The 17201-nt window shown below is 39.5% G+C and overlaps 1 pseudogene; it reads left to right on the top strand.

Annotated features, from left to right (window-relative positions):
* LOC149289877 (syntaxin-binding protein 5-like) overlaps positions 1 to 17201 on the top strand; it is a 181418-nt pseudogene that overhangs the window by 76011 nt on the left and 88206 nt on the right.

Here is a 17201-nt window from a genome sequence, read left to right as displayed (position 1 = left end):
TATAGATATTTACCCATCCAGTGGGATACACATCCTCACAATCCTCTCTGCATTATATAACATAGAGAGGCTTGTAAACTGGTACCTTGGGCCCAGAGCAGCAAACTTTTGAGGAATATAATATTTGAACTTTTAAAAAGCAAGACTTTTAACTCATGCAGTTTATACCTAATAAAAGGGAAACATTATTACAAACTAAAATGGTTAACTTATTTATTGACTTATTGTCCATAACCTTTTGACTATGGATCTTAGGCTGGTTTGCTTCCAACCACATTTTAGTTTCCGGTATTGATGTTGTGATTGCAGGTCTGCCACTTATGTACACACATGCCCGTATGTCTACACCCCTTCCTCCTATGCCAGGTTTTTGTAGGTGACACAAATTGACATCTGTAATGTGGCCTCCCAATTGTCTTCCCACTCATTCCCATCCAGGTTCTCTCTCTAGGTTCACCTACCATTTCACCACATAGAACCGGGTTGTAGCATATCATGACATTAGAAGTTGCTGGTATGGCACAGGTATGAAGCATCTGGGTGGCATTTATTATGACATAGTTGCCAAAATAAGTAAAACTTGAATTGGCATCTTTCCTAATATCAACCTGCGCGACACTGCACAATTGTACATTACAAAATCGATCCCTTGTTGGTGAGGGGACAATACTGCCCACAGTGGGTAGCTGATCAGCTTCAGACCCTTGATACAGATGACAAATTCTTTTTGGTTCTGTGCATGAGGGAGATGCGCCATTCTAGAGGAAGCGTGGCATTAGGAAGACATAATCATTTAACCATATTTTAAAAACCATTTAATCCAGACTGTACAATGTGTCTGAATGAATAGTCTGCCATGTCTTGGAATTTATTAGATTCCAGCACACCAAATAGTACATTTAAGTACGTATTTGGAAAATCCTTCAGTGGGAATAAGTGACTGGAAAAACAAGGTAGCATATTACTTTTAATGTTAGATATAAAGGATCATTTGCATATTGGTTTTAGCATTTTGTTAACGGTTATGTTCTAATTTTATTTAAATTTAAAATACTATTTGATGCATGTAAGTTGGTAAGATATGTTGGGGATTTTGTTAACAAGATGTTTTTTTCCCCAGAATGATTCTTTATAGTGCTTGGCATGGTCTTTGACGTATTGTTTTGTCTTTTTAAATGCTATAATTATTGTTAAAATACATGATTCTGCAAAGAGCTGAGAGAAACCCGTGAGCAGCATGACATATTAAAGTATGTCCTACCTGTGTAACCCTTCATAATAAGCATATGTCAAGATATGTGTATAGGGATCCTTTTGTGTATTTAACCCCCTCTCCATTCAGGCAGTTTAAGGATTGCTGCCATTACCTGTGGTATTTAGAGCCTTGTGGGTAAATGTGTTCAATGATGAACTTCCTTGCACATGAAAGGATAAACAATTGAAGTATCAGTAGACTGAGAAAAGCACTGAAAATGGCCCACGCATCTTGTATGCGGCAAGACTTCCGTCTCAGTTGTTACAGGTTTTATGGGTTGTGAGGCTGGTGTCTTACCATGAAAGTCCTGCTAAGACTGAGTGAGAGTAACCAGAAGGGCTATTACCAGACCCCTGTGGGGCCGTGGGTTACCTGGTCATCATTGCCAGTCTTACCTCTAGTAAGCATTTCTACTTCTCGGTGCTCCTAAACCGGTGAGTAAAATATAGCTTTTTTTCAGCTGAATCCCCTCTAATAACCAGACAAGAGTTTGATAAGGAGGGTAAAGACAGATAGGCTTACTGACACAAAACAGATGTGGGCCAATGGGGAAAAGCTTGCTAGAGAGTCCAATCAATGCTTCCCACTTCCAAGCCATGCAGCATATGTTCTAACCAGACATTATCCTATACAGCAGGGGTGTCCAACCTGCGGCCTTCCAGCTGCTGCAGGACTACATCTCCCATAATGCTCTTTCAGCTAAGGACCTGGCCCAGGTAAGGAGCAGGTTGGACATCCCTGCTATACAGAGAGAAGTTTTGCAAAAGGAGCAGTTAACATTCCTTTTGTCCCTTGATGCAGCTTGGTGAAGCGGAGTGGGGTGTAGTAGTCTCTGACTGTTACATATAATGGTAACATACAATTCCCTTTTAACCTTGACGCTCTCATAGACTTAAGTCACGTTTATTCACAATAAATGTCTCTAAGATGATAGTTAACATTATACATGACCAATTTTGTCATTACAGACAAATAGAAACCACAAAATGTATTCTGTGGTTTGAGACAAAATATACAGTTCAATGAAAGTAGGGACTTCATAATAAATGATGACTTCATGAAAAAAATATAATATGGTACCTAAATGAACGATACATAGAAATATAAAATGTGTGTCTGAATTGCCCGTGATTTCCACATGATTTTGTTCCTGTCCAAGCATGTACCGTATTTGCTCGATTATAAGACGAGGTTTTTTTCAGAGCAAATGCTCTGAAAAATACCCCTCATCTTCTAATCGGGGTCGTCTTATAATCAGACCTCAAATAGAGGTCTGACTATGAGACTGCTGCAGGGGACCTGGATCCTTCTGTCTCCCCCCCATTTAACACTTCCCCCCCACACACTTACCGGTGCTTCCAATTTCCTGCTGTATACCGGGGCAGCGGGTTGACGTCCACGCAATCCGCGTAGACAACTTCCGCTGCAGCCGGATGGAGGTGTGGCTAGCAGCAGGGGTTGTCTGCGTCCATCGTGCAGACCTTCCCCGACTGTCAGAGATCAGAGTTCCCCGCACCGGCACAAACTGCTGCCCCGGTATACAGCAGGAAATTGGAAGCACCGGTAAGTGTGTGTGTGTGTGGGGGGGAGTGTTAAATGGAGGCATAGGGCATTTCTGGAGGCAGAGTGCTCTATGAAATGCCTTTTAACCCCCTGAACGCCACTCTGCCTCCTGAAATGCCTTATACCTCCCTATATGCCACTCTGCCCCATAATATGCCTTTTAACCCCCTAAATTCCAGAGTGACATATAGGGGTATAAGGCATTTCTGGAGGCAGAGTGGCACATAGGGGGTTAAAAGGCATATCATGGGGCACAGTGGCATATAGAGGGTTAAAAGGCATATCATGGGCCACAGTGCCATATTGGAGTGGCAAGCCTGGGGGCAGATGTGCGTAACTGGGGGGCAGGTTGGAAAATACAAGGAAATAAAAACAAAAAAATATTTTTCTCAATCATAGCTTTTATTAAAAAATTTAATAGTTTACATGAATTAACATTTACTGGTAAAACTTTTTTCCTATAGGGTCGTCTTATATTCAGGCTTTTTCTTTTTTTCCTAAATTAATATTCAGATTTGGGGGGTCTTATAATCAGGGTCGTCTTATAATCGAGCAAATACGGTATTTGTAATACAGTGTTTTGTAAAGTGGCATGTGACTAATGCTTTAAAAGTAAATACTAGATTTGCAAATGTTTCTGAGGGGCAGATCCACCTTCAGCAGGGTCAAGCAGGACTTCTGGCCTGGACTCTACTCTTAGGTGGGCACCGCCTTGTCATTGCTTATGACGTGTAAGAAGTGATGTCGTATCTAATGCTCTGCTTTTCTTAGTGATGCAAAAAACCGCAAACCGCAAAGACTCTGTATATGATTGCAATATATAAATATATATATATATATATATATATATATATGTTATAGTCGTCTGTGTATCCATCCATACATCTAAATTCTGTTGTTGGACGGTTAAAGAAACTGTTCATGGGGAACTCTCATGTTGTTAATTCAGTGCTCCCAATGTAGTATATAAGAAATCTGCAAATACTTGCATATTCCCAAGTCTTTTGTTAGTCTAATCTGTGACACTGTTTATTGTTTTTCTTGTTGTTGTCTTACCGCTAGAAGACAATTAAATAGAGAAACAATGGTTTTGTTTCTCTCTTACATCAGCCATTCTGCTTGATCGATTTTTGTTACCTAATGACTGCAGCAGAGAGCCCAGAATTGCAGAGAATAAAGTCACGGGTCACTCCTTAAGGTGGATCAGATGATGCATGAAGTATATAGCAGCATGTTATGTTGCTGCAAAGGCCTTATTAGCTGGCTTTATTTTGAAAGTGATGTAGGTGTATAAAGACAATGTGGTGGATGATGTTCTACAAGAGCTTTTCATAAGCAATTAATGGAGCCAATGAGGCGCCATTAATAGTTAAATCAATCTTTAATCTACAAGACACAACGGTATTTGCCTGGAGAGCATCAGTGTACGTCTTCCCTTGGGAATTCAAATTGCTTTAAAGGGGTAAAGCAGTGGAACCAAATGGCTTTGCTCAAAGCTTCATGAGAACTACTATTCAGAGCAAGGGAAACGTGGGTGGCCTTAATAAATACTAAACACGAATGCAGACAAAATGGCATGAATATTCTTCCAAACATGTACATATTCCAAAGGGAATCGTTGAATTATCTAAGAGATGATCAAGCAGAGCTTTGTAGGTGGCTGAGCTGGCCAGTAACATGGTATGAAGTTGACAAAGACAGACCCTGAACCATGGACCCCCAGCCAAACTCCCCTGTGTCATGAAATAAGACCACTTTTAAATGCGGTGCTTTCAGCTTCTTTTCTGTTCCACACGGTGAGCTGCGTACAGAGACATAGAGGGGTTTAGCTAGGAATCTAAGTGGGCTTGTCTTAGGGGTTCAGTTACTGATCAATGACTTGTAGGCAAGCTTCTCTGATTTTCTGCGTTGTATATTCTTTGGCATTGGCAATTATGAGATCTTCAGAAAATAAACACTCAACTAAGAGTTTAAAATCAACTAAGTTGCTATGTTACAACATGATACTCATGTGTCTGTTGGTTTGTAAAAAAGGAAATTAAGAAAAGAACTTATGATAGAATTCATCGTAACAGATTCTTAACCAGTTGTAAAAATAGACTTCACGGCTGGTGAATTCTATAGTTATTTTCCTGCTTATTGCTGTTGCTCAGTAGTGAGTTGTTTGAGCCTCTACTAGATTACTATTACTGTTATTGTGTTAAAATACAAGGTGCTACGTGGACATCATTTTTTGATTATTAGATCCTCAACCAGGACCTACTTGAAAATATGGAGCCTGAGTTAAGAATTAAGACTTTTTTTGATATTAATGTAATTTATTTTGTTTATTAAAGAAATTTTTATGCAACACCAAATGGCTGTTTAAAGAAAAAAAACCGACTCAGACTCAAAATCTGGCAATGCCACCTTTTACAGTACTAACTGCTACCAGACATCATATAGTTATTGATCAGTCTCTCACAACAACGTGGAGGAATTCTGACCCACTCCTTCATGCAGAAGTCCATGTGGGTTTTTGAGCATGAAGTGCTTGTTTCAGGTGCTAACACATCTCAGCAGGGTTCAGATTTTTACTGAATTTCTTGTTCCTCGCCCAGTCTGCTGTAGACTTGCTTATGGATATAGCTTTATTGGTCAAAAGGAAAATAGAGTCTTTAGCCGAAGTTGATACCTTTTATTGGGCCAAAATATAAAACCATTTAGCGTTCGATAAGCTTTCGTGACCACAGAGGTTCCTTCTTTGTTTCCATCTAAAAGACCTCTGAAGCTACATACCTTTTTCCATTTTAGCCCACTAAAAGGTGTCAACTGTGACAGAAGACTGTAAATTAAAGGCTGAACTGTTAAGTCTGCATTTCTGTTTTGTAATATTGCCTGAATAATGGCTTTAAGATTAGCGTGAAATATACTAATACAGTCCACTTTATCCTTATCCTTGTCAGTATGTTTTGTAGGAGGTGTCTCAATCCTTAACCTGATCATGTACTCTAAAAGCATTGAATTTCAATCAGTTACTTGATATGTGTCTTCTTAATCCTACAAACTCCTATTCTATTCTGTTTATCTTTTCTCATTATTTGCTACTTAATTAGTCCAGGTTCCACCCTGAGCTGTCAACCATGGAATTGAAAGGTGTGGTAGTAGTAAAAGATAAGTATGCTATATATGAAAGAACATACTATTAGCTTCCCCATGTATTTTCTGATTTAATCACAGCTTAAAGAGACATCCATCTTAAAAGGACAGTTTGCCATATCTGACACCCTAACTAAAGAAGAATGCATATTAAAGTACTTTATGGCTACGTTAATATGCACTCTTTAAAAATAAAAAAAAGACTAGTCCTGCATCTCGACCTGCAATGTGCACATTGCTAAAATGGTGTGCCTATTTTTTACACTATCCTCTCTTTTTTAGGGCTGCAACTAATGATTATTTTCATAATCGATTAGTTGGTCGATTTTTTTTTTTCGAGTTTTCGATTGATCGGTTAAAAAAAAAGTCAATTTTTGTTTATTTAAAATAATTGAATGAACAAACTGGATGTTAAATGCATTTCTTGTTTTTATTTGCCAACCTGCCCCCACAGTTATGCACATTTGAGCCCAGGCTTGCCACACTCCCAGATATGCTTTATACCGCCTATATGCCTTATGCCCCCCTGATATGCCACTGTGCCCTCTGATATACCTTATACCCCCTGATATGCCTTATACCCCCAGATATGCCACTCTGCCCCCCAGCTATGCCTTTTATCCCCCCGATATGCCACTGCCCCCAGATATTCCTTATACCCCCTATATGCCATAGTGTCCTCTGATATGCCTTATACCCCCTATATGCCACTCTGCCCCCTGATATGCCTTAAAACTCCCTATATGCCTCTGCCCCCCAGATATGCCCCTCTGCCCCCAAATATGCCTTATACCACTGTTATGCCACTGTGCCCCTAGATATTCCTTATACCCACTATATGCCACTGTGCCCCCTGAATTGCCTTATAACCCCCTAAATGCCACTCTGCCCTCTGATATGCCTTATACCCCTTGATATGGCACTCTGCACCCCCCCCCCCCACAGACTTACCCCTGTGCTCCAGACTCCTTGGTGTCTAGTAGGGGCAACTGGTGAACATCTGCGCAGGAAGATCCAGGTCTTCTGCAGCGCTGCGGGGGACCCTCCTCTCTGACAGCTGGCGAACGTTGCGCAATGCGCGCAGTCAACCTCCACCGCTGCTGGTACTTCCACCAGGGCTTCTATGATGGAGCACCAGAATGTGTCGCGCTGGTGCTCCATCATAGAAGCCCCAACGGAAGTGGAGGACAGTAGCGGAGGATGTCTGCGCACATCGCACAGACGCCCGCCGGCTGTCAGAGAGGAGCATCAAGATCCCCTGCAGCGCTGCGGGGGATCTGGATCTTAGTGTTATTATCTGACCTCTGTTTGAGCATTTGCTCTGAAAAGACCCTCATCTTATATTCCATAAAATCAACACAACTAATCGATAATGGAAATCATTGGCAACGATTTTCATTATGGATTATTACTGATTTTATAGATTTGTTGTCTCAGCCCTTTCCCTTTTCCCTCTCTGTCCATTTTTTGAGTCTCCCTCCCCTTACACTTGTGGGTAGATCCTCACCCCACACAGAGCACAGTCTGGCAGCTTGTACCTCCCGGTATACAACACTATTCAGAAGGCCCTGCCTTGTCTTCACACAACACTAACCAGTAGATTCTCAACTCCACCTCCTTCACCCAACACTTTCCAGCAGCCCCCTCCTCTGGCACACAAAACTAGGAACAATAATAACGGTAATCCCAGCATGCACATTGGGACACTTTGCTGTATGGCTGGGGCATACAGCGAAGCGCACTTTGGTTTCTAAGCCCCGTCCTGCATCACCAACAATTCCTCTGTGACAACGTTTTTATGTGTGTAGGGATTGCTGGACATTTAAAGCAGGTCAGGCTCCAACCTTCAGTAAGAGCTACATCTAATTAATGTACATTTTAACAGCTACTATATAAATGTAATATTTTTCTAATTATTAAATGTGCTTGAATAGATATCCCCCCATTCTCAGACATGGAATGTGCCTTTCTCTAAAACTAGATACTTAGTGGCAGCAAGAGAGTTACCAGTAGCGCGTGAGCAACGTGTTGGAGACCCATGAATTAAAGACTGGCACACCACTCTACAAGGGAATAAGATATCTCACATATTTAATAAGAAGTTAGAAAAAATGGTGTCACATTGAAAATTTCTATTTCCTTTAGAGTGGCTCCAGATTTGTTTGATCTCTATTGATTTGTGTGTCTAGATCCATGTTAATTAACTCATAAAGAAGTATATTTTCTAAAACCATTATCTGTGTCTTGCTGCTGAGATGAAATCAGTGTATACAAGATGGACGCGTGGCTTGAACGCCATTGTTATAATTACTGAGGCAGATGATTCCAAGTCTTTAAACCCAAAACACTTTCTTTTTTGTGGGAAAATTTTATTTAAAGGCATTTTAGAAACAAAGCAAAGAGTGCTGGGAAAAACTGAGAAAAAAAAAGACTTTTACAGCATTTGTATTATGCTAAATATAGAATACTTTCGACAGTAAGGTGCACTCTACGCCAGTTTTATTTATTGCTTTCAGTTTTATTGAGTTATTTGCAGCATAATTTGAATTATTCATTTGTACAGTTGAGGAGGTGAGCTTACTATCCTTAGACTTAGTTATTGAAAAAAGAAAGAAAAGACAGGGCAAGAAAGAGAAGAAATGAAAAGACATCTCCATCCTTTAAGCTAATTTTAGTAAATCTGCTAAATCTGGCCCCACATTATAGATATTTGTTTGGGGCTTTAGTTGTGTGGTCTAATTGCTTAGAATTTTTTTTACAAATATAAGAAGGGAAATGCAGTAAAAAAAAAGGTCAATAAACTACACATTACATTAGATATTAAATTCCTGAATATTACATAACGTGTGGATTTGCATGCATACCTCACTCACATGTGTTTTTCTATGAAAAGTAATTATGAAATCAAAGTGAATTTTGGTAGCCTGAGGACCATTGCAAGATTCTGTTGATAAAGACTAATTTAAAAACATATACCAGGATAACTTGTTATACATAACTGCAATCTTCACACAGCTTTCATACCCACATTCAGTTAGCTTACAGTTGTGAATAGAAAACTTTTTATAGTATTAGTTTTGGATACATAACTCACTTTGCAACAGATGATGTACCAAAAAACTTGTCCTTGAGGGAAGGTAATATACCTGTTATGTCATGATTTAAAACCCCAAAGCATTACCAAACATGCATGGGATGACTGGGGTTAGTTTGTTGCTCATTGCTTCAAGGTAGGAGTTGTTGGTGTATCGCCAGACACCAGCATTTCCATATGTGTGAACAGGGGCGAGCTGGTTTTTTCATGGCACTTATGTGCCCCTATAACCGAGTTAGTGCTCGAGGTAGTGCTCGAGGTAGTGGTGGCAGCTTGGACAGAGAACGCAAGCTGCACTAAAGGATCTGAGGTTAGAAGCAGGGAGAGCTGGAAAGAAGTAGAGGATGAGAGAGGTAGCAAAGGATAGGATGAGAAAGGTAGATATCGAGATGTGAGAGAGAGAGGGAAAGGAGGACAGGGTGAGATAGAAAGAGTAGAAGAGAGGGAACGTGAGTGTGTGGATGTATACTGTTGTAAGTGTTAGGTTGTGTGTGAGTATATAGTGTTTGTGTCAGGGGTATGCCTAGGGTTAGTAGCCCCTGGTAGAGGGAGAGAGTATCTATATGTATGCGTAAGTATATGGTATTAGAGTGAGTTTGTGTTAGTGGATGGTGTTAGAGTGAGTTTGCATGTTAGTATGTTTGTATGTGTGTTATTTTCCAAGGGGTGCCAAAAAAATACTGCACCCAGGCGTCACTAACCGTAGGCTCATCCCTGTACGTATACTCTGTTAAAGACAATCACATGTGCAAACTGTCTTAAGTGACAAGGGCACTGTTTACTAACGTCAAGATTTAATGTTAGTTGGAGTTAATCGTTGAGTTTCCTTATTATAGATTATTTAATAAAATTTCATATTGTATCTGTCTGTATTTTCTGGCCAGAAAGCTTGTCTGAGTCAGATTAATAGAATAATAAATGAAATTGAGCAGGTTCCTGAATAGTATAAACGTCCCTGTAAAGTTCGCTGCTAGTGACAACTGCTTTCACTTTTTAGTGCAATCTTGACAAATCCAAGGATGATATTCATTATACCTAGACGTACTCACATTAGGAATAATGAATAGTAAATGATTGTCAATAAGCAAGGCCGATCCCCCGCTCCACTTTTTCCCCAAGGAATCTACAACATTTTTTGCTTCCTGTTCATTGGCAAGTGTTTTTTTTTTCTTGGTGAAAAATTCTTGAAAGCTCTTTTATTTGCAGATCTCTCTCTAGTGAAAGCTATTTTTTTTCACCTTGACATCCGCCTTTGTGAGAGGAAAAACAGTTGATCTGGAAACATGAATCATTATTTCAAGGTAGCTCTTCTGTGTCCTTGAAATGCAGACATGCATGAAAGCAGAAGTTCAGATGTTTGGTTCCGCTTGTGACACCTCTATAATCTCCTAAGTAGGCTTTTTGTGTCGTCTTTTTTTGAAGTAATATCTATCTATGTATGTCATGAGTCATTCGCTATACTCATTTGCCTTTAACTACTATTTTGCAAAGCTTTTCTAACTTCTTCCAGAAAAGGAAATTCATTATTTTATTAGTTATTTAAATATATCCAGTGTTCAGTGGACTACAAAAAGGAAAGGGAAAAAAAAAACATGAAAATGTTTAGATTTTGTTTATTTCATTTAATATAAATTAATTTAAATATTATTTCAGTGATTGTATATTTTTTACTTTCTTAAGACCAATTGATTTTAAAATAATCATTATTACATTGCACACAGGCCACGGTTCGTAATGCTTGCCTTAGAGGAACCCATATTTCTCAGCTTGTGCTTCTTTTTTTTTTTTCTAGTGTTTCAATGCCTGTAACTTATCTTTGTCTTTCTTTCTCTTGATTTATCTTCCTTGGCCTCTGGTATGCTTTTGACCTTATCTTGGATTGTCTTTTCCTTGCCGTGCACTTTGAAATCGTCCCTGTCTAGGTCTCAAATGTGGATGGTGTATTACAGGAAAATTAGTCTTCCAATAGCTATTTCCAGAAAACTGTATCTTCTCAATATAGCGCTTCCACTTAGTGATGTTTTTGGAGTCTTTGTAAAAACAGTAACACTGATTGAAAGTGAGAAACCCCATGCCACAGATAGCTTAGATAAATGCATTTAACGATGCGTATGGCTGTGTAGGTGACAGATCCACTATAAAAGTATACATCTCCTATTTAGCATTATCTTTTTCACAGCATGCAAAACAGCCATAAAACTAGTTAGGTGTTATTTCCATTGTTTTGGCAGCCTTTCTGTCTAATTACACACCATCCTTTCTAATCATAGTGGATGTCTCTAAAGCTACAATGAATCCTGTTCCACAGGGACATAATAGGCATTTTTAGGGATGTATTTAGCTTTTGTACTACCCAAAGCCTGACCAAATGCACACACCTGCCAAAGCCATTTTTTTACCTGTCTTTGTTCTTCAAATCCCTTTCTCTCCCACACTGGGAAGATATTATAATGATACAGGAACCTAATCCTTGTGATCACAAGTGTTAAAATAGATGCAACTTTTGGAATCTGTGTATTGCATTCTCTGATGGTGCCCCTTAAAGCAATCTCTTTCCTAGAACCATATTTCATTTCAATGGGATTTGATCATCAAACTGGCATGCTCCAATTGAAAATCAAGCCAAACATTTAAACTAGTCTCTTTAACAAAATCTACTTCTGCGTCCCTTCCCAAACCCTTATTCACTTCTTCCTCACCAACTTCATTTTCATATCTTTGTCTCTAGGAACAGAGCACCCTCCTTATTTTAATAAAAACCCACCATCATACCCTGGTGTTGTGCACTTTCCCCCCAAGGAGTGTACAAATGATTAAGTCAACGGAGTTGGAGTTTTATGTTCCCCTGAAATAAAGGCATATTACTTCGTGGGAAGGGTTCAGACAGAAGGGGGGGCAACGATTCATGTCAATGGTGTTCCTCTAAGTGAAACAAAGACTTTGATGGCAGATAAGAACCATTTTGCCCATCTAGTCTGACCATTTTTCCTGCTGTGAGACTCAAGTCGTTGATCTTGAAATAGATTCAGGATAGCTGTATGCCTATCCCATGTATGTTTACATTCCCACACTCTATCAGCATCAACCTTTTCTGATGGGAGGCTGTTTCATTTATCTACCACCCTCTAAGTATAGTAAAAGACCCTTACATTACACCTAAACCACTGACCCTCTATCTTAAGTCTATTAATGCTTGTTTTAAATGAAACAATAGACTACCCTAGGCCCTGTCCTAACATCCTAGATCACAATTCACAGAAAATAGCATTCTAGGCTATAGCAATATTTCCAAAATAATGATATATCACAAAGGTTAGTGTAAGAAGAAGAAAAAATTGCAACACAAAATCTAATGCATGAAAAAGGCTGTGGCATTTATTAATGCATAACAAAGCACCATATCATTCCATGCCTGTCATATTATTTGAACATACATAGTACCAACACCATAGATATATATTTTAAATACTTTGATCTGGTGTAAAAGTTGATCTCTAAATTATAAGCCATCAAATATCTCTATTAGCCCTTTTTAATAAAACACGGTTGAACGAGCTACCTTGCTTCTTCCTTACATTATTAGTTGAGGAACTAGAGTTTGCATTAATTACAGAAAAGAGATATTTTGTTTAATTATATTGACCATCAGTGACATATGAGGACTACAGTGGGTTAGGGGTGTTGAACAGATTAACATTTAATCCACTCAGTGTTATGAACAAAGTGTTTAACATGGAATCTTAATCTAACGTCACCTATTTCTTTTGTTTCCGACTGTATGAAATTTCTGTGCTGCTTTTCCCCATTATACAATACTGCAGAATAATTTTGTGCATTTAAAATTCATTAAATATGTGCATTCCAGATACAGTATCATAAAAAGGCTCAGGAAGTTCTTTTAGATGATAAAAGAATAAAGTGTTCTATTCTTGGTTTCATGTCTGACCTTGTCTTTCTTGGTAATTAAAAAGTCTGATAAATTTTGTTCTACAGGAAAGGAGAAACTGATTGGCCCCTAAAAAGGTATTTGCTTAGGTCACCACTGATCACTTTGACCTTGAAACTACTGCGGAATTTTATCACCCTCCACTATTGAGAAGATTATGATGTGTGTATGTGTCAAAACATTAGGTAAACACAACTTCAGATGAACAACAACACATGACATATTGCACCATGTCATGATTTATTCAGCAAAAAATAAAGCCAAAATGTAGAAGCCATGTATGAAAAACCAACTACACCTTATGATTCAATTTCTTGTAAAACCTCCTTTAGCTGCAATAACTTGAAGTAATAGTTTTATGACTTTATCAGTCTCTCACATCGTTGTGGAGGAATTCTCCTGGCAACCCTTCCAAAAAAACCTTTCCTTTTTCTAATTGTAATTGTCCTGAACTTTAACATTTAACATGCCAACTGAGGCCTATAGAGTCTGAAATGTAACTCTTGGGTTTTTTTGCGATTCTCTGAGCATTGCATGGTCTGACCTTGCAGTGGATTTGCTGGAACATCCACTCCTGGGAAGATTGGTGACTGTCTTAAATGTTTACTACTTTTGAATAATCTTTCAAAAGTAAAGAAATATTAAATGAACCCTTTGGAATTACCTGATTTTTTTGCATTAATTAAGTCACCAGTATAGACAAATGCAATCTGCTAAAGTTAATAACACACAAACAATGATAATCTTTTGTGTCTTTATTGAACACACTGGTTAAACATTCACTGCGCTGGTGGGAAAAGTAAGTGAACCTTTGAATTTAATAACTGGTCGAACCTCTTTTGGCAGCAATAACCTCAAAAAAAGGGCTTCCATAGTTCAGACCTGCACAGCGTTCAAGAGAAATGTTACAGAACTGCCTAAGCTCAGTCATTTTCTTAGGATTTTGGATGTAAATGGCTCTCTTGAGTTCTTTCCATAGCAACTGTAATGAGTTAATGTCTGGGATCTGACGGTGCCACTCCAAAATTATTTTTTAAAGCCATTCTGCAGTAGATTTACTTCGATGTTTAGGGTCATTCTCTTGCTGAGCTTCAGCTGGCGGACAGCCATCCTGATGTTATCCTGTATGATACTTTGATAAACTCATGTTGTTATGCGTAGCACTGTATGGTCTTTGCAAACAATTCAGCCTTTTTGGAGAGTAACAGCTTCCTCCGTGGTGTCCAGCCATGGTGGTGTAATTTGAACAAATAATTGGGGTGCAGGTACATGTAAGGAAAAAAATAAAATATAGTGTAACATGTATAAATGCTAATTTAGATAGGTGATGTTTGTAGTTGCACTCACAAACAAATATGTTTCCAGCCCATCAAAAGTGTGTTGAACAAAATATCTTTAATAAATCTTCATGTTGAATCTATAAAAACAAAACTGAAAATAGTGCAGTATCTTCAATACAAGTGATTGGAGTTGATAAGAATGCACTCACAGTTTATCCATGCACCAAGCGCATATAAAAGCGTAAGGTAAAATGAAGTCCACCAAAACTCAATCAGAGAAAAGTCCTGTGTATCCCTTCTGACACGTTTCGCCCGGTAGGCTTCCTCAAGAGACATCAATATGACATTGAGCATTCTGTGATGTGCCCTTGGAGTCATCTTGGCTAAGGCACCACAGTACTAAATTGTCTCCATTTACAAACAAATTGCCTAACTGTGGACTGATGGATATGTGAACTCTTTGAGACTACTTTGGGACCCTTTCCAGCTTTATGCAAATCAACATTTCTTGATTGTAGGTCTTCTGAGAGTTCTTTTTTGTGAAGCATGGTTCACACCAGCAGATGCTTCCTATGAATAGCAAACTCAAAATGTTTGAGTGTTTTTCTGTCAAAGTTCAAAACGCATCCAATCCTGTTTCATTGATTAGACTCAAAGTATGCTAACTCCTGACTCAAATTAGCTTTTGTTGAAGTGATTAGCCTAGGGGTTCACATAATTTTTCCAACTAACACTGTAAATGTTTGAATAATGTATTCAATATGGACAAGAACAATACAATAATTTGTATGTTATTGGTTAAAACAGATAGTGTTTGTTCATTATTGTAACTTAAGATGAAGATCATATCATATTGTAAGACAAATTGATACAAAAATGCTGGTAATGGTTCACTTGCTTTTTCTTGCCACTGTGTGCATGCATGTATGTGTGTGTGTGTGTGTGTGCGTGTGTGTGTGTGTATATATTGTGACAACCCCTGTAGCACGAGGGCCATAAACGTCACAGTTAGGGGTCTTAAGCACAGTCCTCTAGGGCAATCAGAGTCAGGAACACCAGTTTGTAGCAAAACAGTGCTTAATTTTTAATCGCTCAAACCCCAAAACCAAATCATAAAAAGAAAACCTAGCTCCCAATTGGAGCCCTCTCTAACTAAACTATGCTGGTCCAGACTGACCAGCCTAATCACCCACTACCTCAACCTCCCAGCCAGACCCAGCTACGCCAGGCTCTGGAAAACCTCCCCCAGACAGCACACACAGGTCCAGGCAGGTATTGCCTCACTTGGCTCAGGGATGGTCTTGTTCAGGGCCTCTCCTTGCCCTGGGAGCGCAGGGAACTTCCTCCTCCCCCAACAGTCTATCTGAGTTTCAGGCTCCAGGGGTTTTTAATGCTCAGCACCTGTGTCTGATGCTGGCCTCATAGAAATCCCGGACCAGATCCTGCAGACTTCTTGTCTCCTGGAATACCCGGCATGGAATTTCCACAAAATGGGGAAACGGAGCATTGGCCCACCCTGCTCTCCAATTACTCCACCCCAGGGAGCCATATGTATAATCTGCATAGCAGCTGTACCCAGATGCCATGCTAATCATCTCCCTGGGGTTTACACTGTCACAATATATACCGTATTTGCTTGATTATAAGACAAGGTTTTTTCCAGAGCAAATGCTCTGAAAAATACCCCTCGTCTTATAAAGAGCTCTACACGCTGCCCGGACTAAGCACCTGGGACTCAGAGTAAACTTAAAAGGGGTAGGATAAAAGCGCTAAAAGCAACAACAACAACAACAGCAAAAAATAAAAATAAAAAAATAAAAAAAATAAAAAAGTCCTTTTTAAAACAAAGTTATTATAGATGATGATGTAGCAGCAGAACCACTTGCCAAGGTTTCCTCTTCTTGGCTTAGACAGGTAGAGTAGTTCACAAGGGGGTTAGTGGCTGCGCTCTCACGGATGTGTATGAGATATATAAAAGAAAAAAAAAACACAATAGTGCAATATGTCTCAAAGCTTATTTGTGTTTGAAATAAAGGCCAAAAAGGGCTACTCACGTTTGGTAGGGGCTTCTTCAGTTAGCCCCAAAGTATACGCTTGGGCGATATAATCCTCGCCTTAAAGATTTCTTTGGCAGCACTATGTAATATGGGCTTCTTCAGTTAGCCCCAAGATGTGCATTTAGGTGGTATAATCCTTGCCTTGGAATTTCTTTAGCCTCAGCCTTTGAAGCAGTCTGGAGTGTCCACAGTTCCTTTTTGGTGAGCAATGATAGAGTTGCTCACTCCTCAGCGCATAGGTGGTAAAATCCCCACCAAGGATATAGTTGTGGCTGACAAGATATTTTGTCTTATAAATTAAAAAAGGTCCAGGAGCAAGATAAAAATAATAAAGAAATCTTTAAGGCGAGGATTATATCGCCCAAGCGTATACTTTGGGGCTAACTGAAGAAGCCCCTACCAAATGTGAGTAGCCCTTTTTGGCCTTTATTTCAAACACAAATAAGCTTTGAGACATATTGCACTATTGTGTTTTTTTTTTCTTTTATATATCTCATACACATCCGTGAGAGCGCAGCCACCTGGGACTCAGAAGCACCAGTAAGTTGGGGGGGGGGGCAAAACACAGGGGGATCCAGGTCCCCTGCAGATGCAGGGGACCTGGATCCTCCTGTGTTATGCCCCCCCTACTTACCGTGTAGAGCGGAAGTTGTCAAAGCGAATCGCGTAGAGCTCTACACGCTGCCCGGACCAAACACCGGGGGACTCAGAAGCACCGGTAAGTTTGGAGGAGGGAGGGAGTGTAAAATGGGGGGCATAACGCATTTCTGGAGGCAGAGTGCTCTGTGAAATGACTGTTAACCACCTTAATACCACTCTGCCTCCAGAAATGCCTTTTAACCCTCTATACGCCAGAGTGGCATATAGG

This window comes from Sceloporus occidentalis, unplaced genomic scaffold, assembly GCF_023333645.1.
Source record: "Sceloporus occidentalis isolate IW3139 unplaced genomic scaffold, rSceOcc1.0.p SCAF_42, whole genome shotgun sequence".
Lineage (NCBI taxonomy): Eukaryota > Metazoa > Chordata > Lepidosauria > Squamata > Phrynosomatidae > Sceloporus > Sceloporus occidentalis.
The sequence above is the reverse complement of the archived record's forward strand: the minus strand, read 5'-3'. Positions and strand labels throughout refer to the sequence as shown.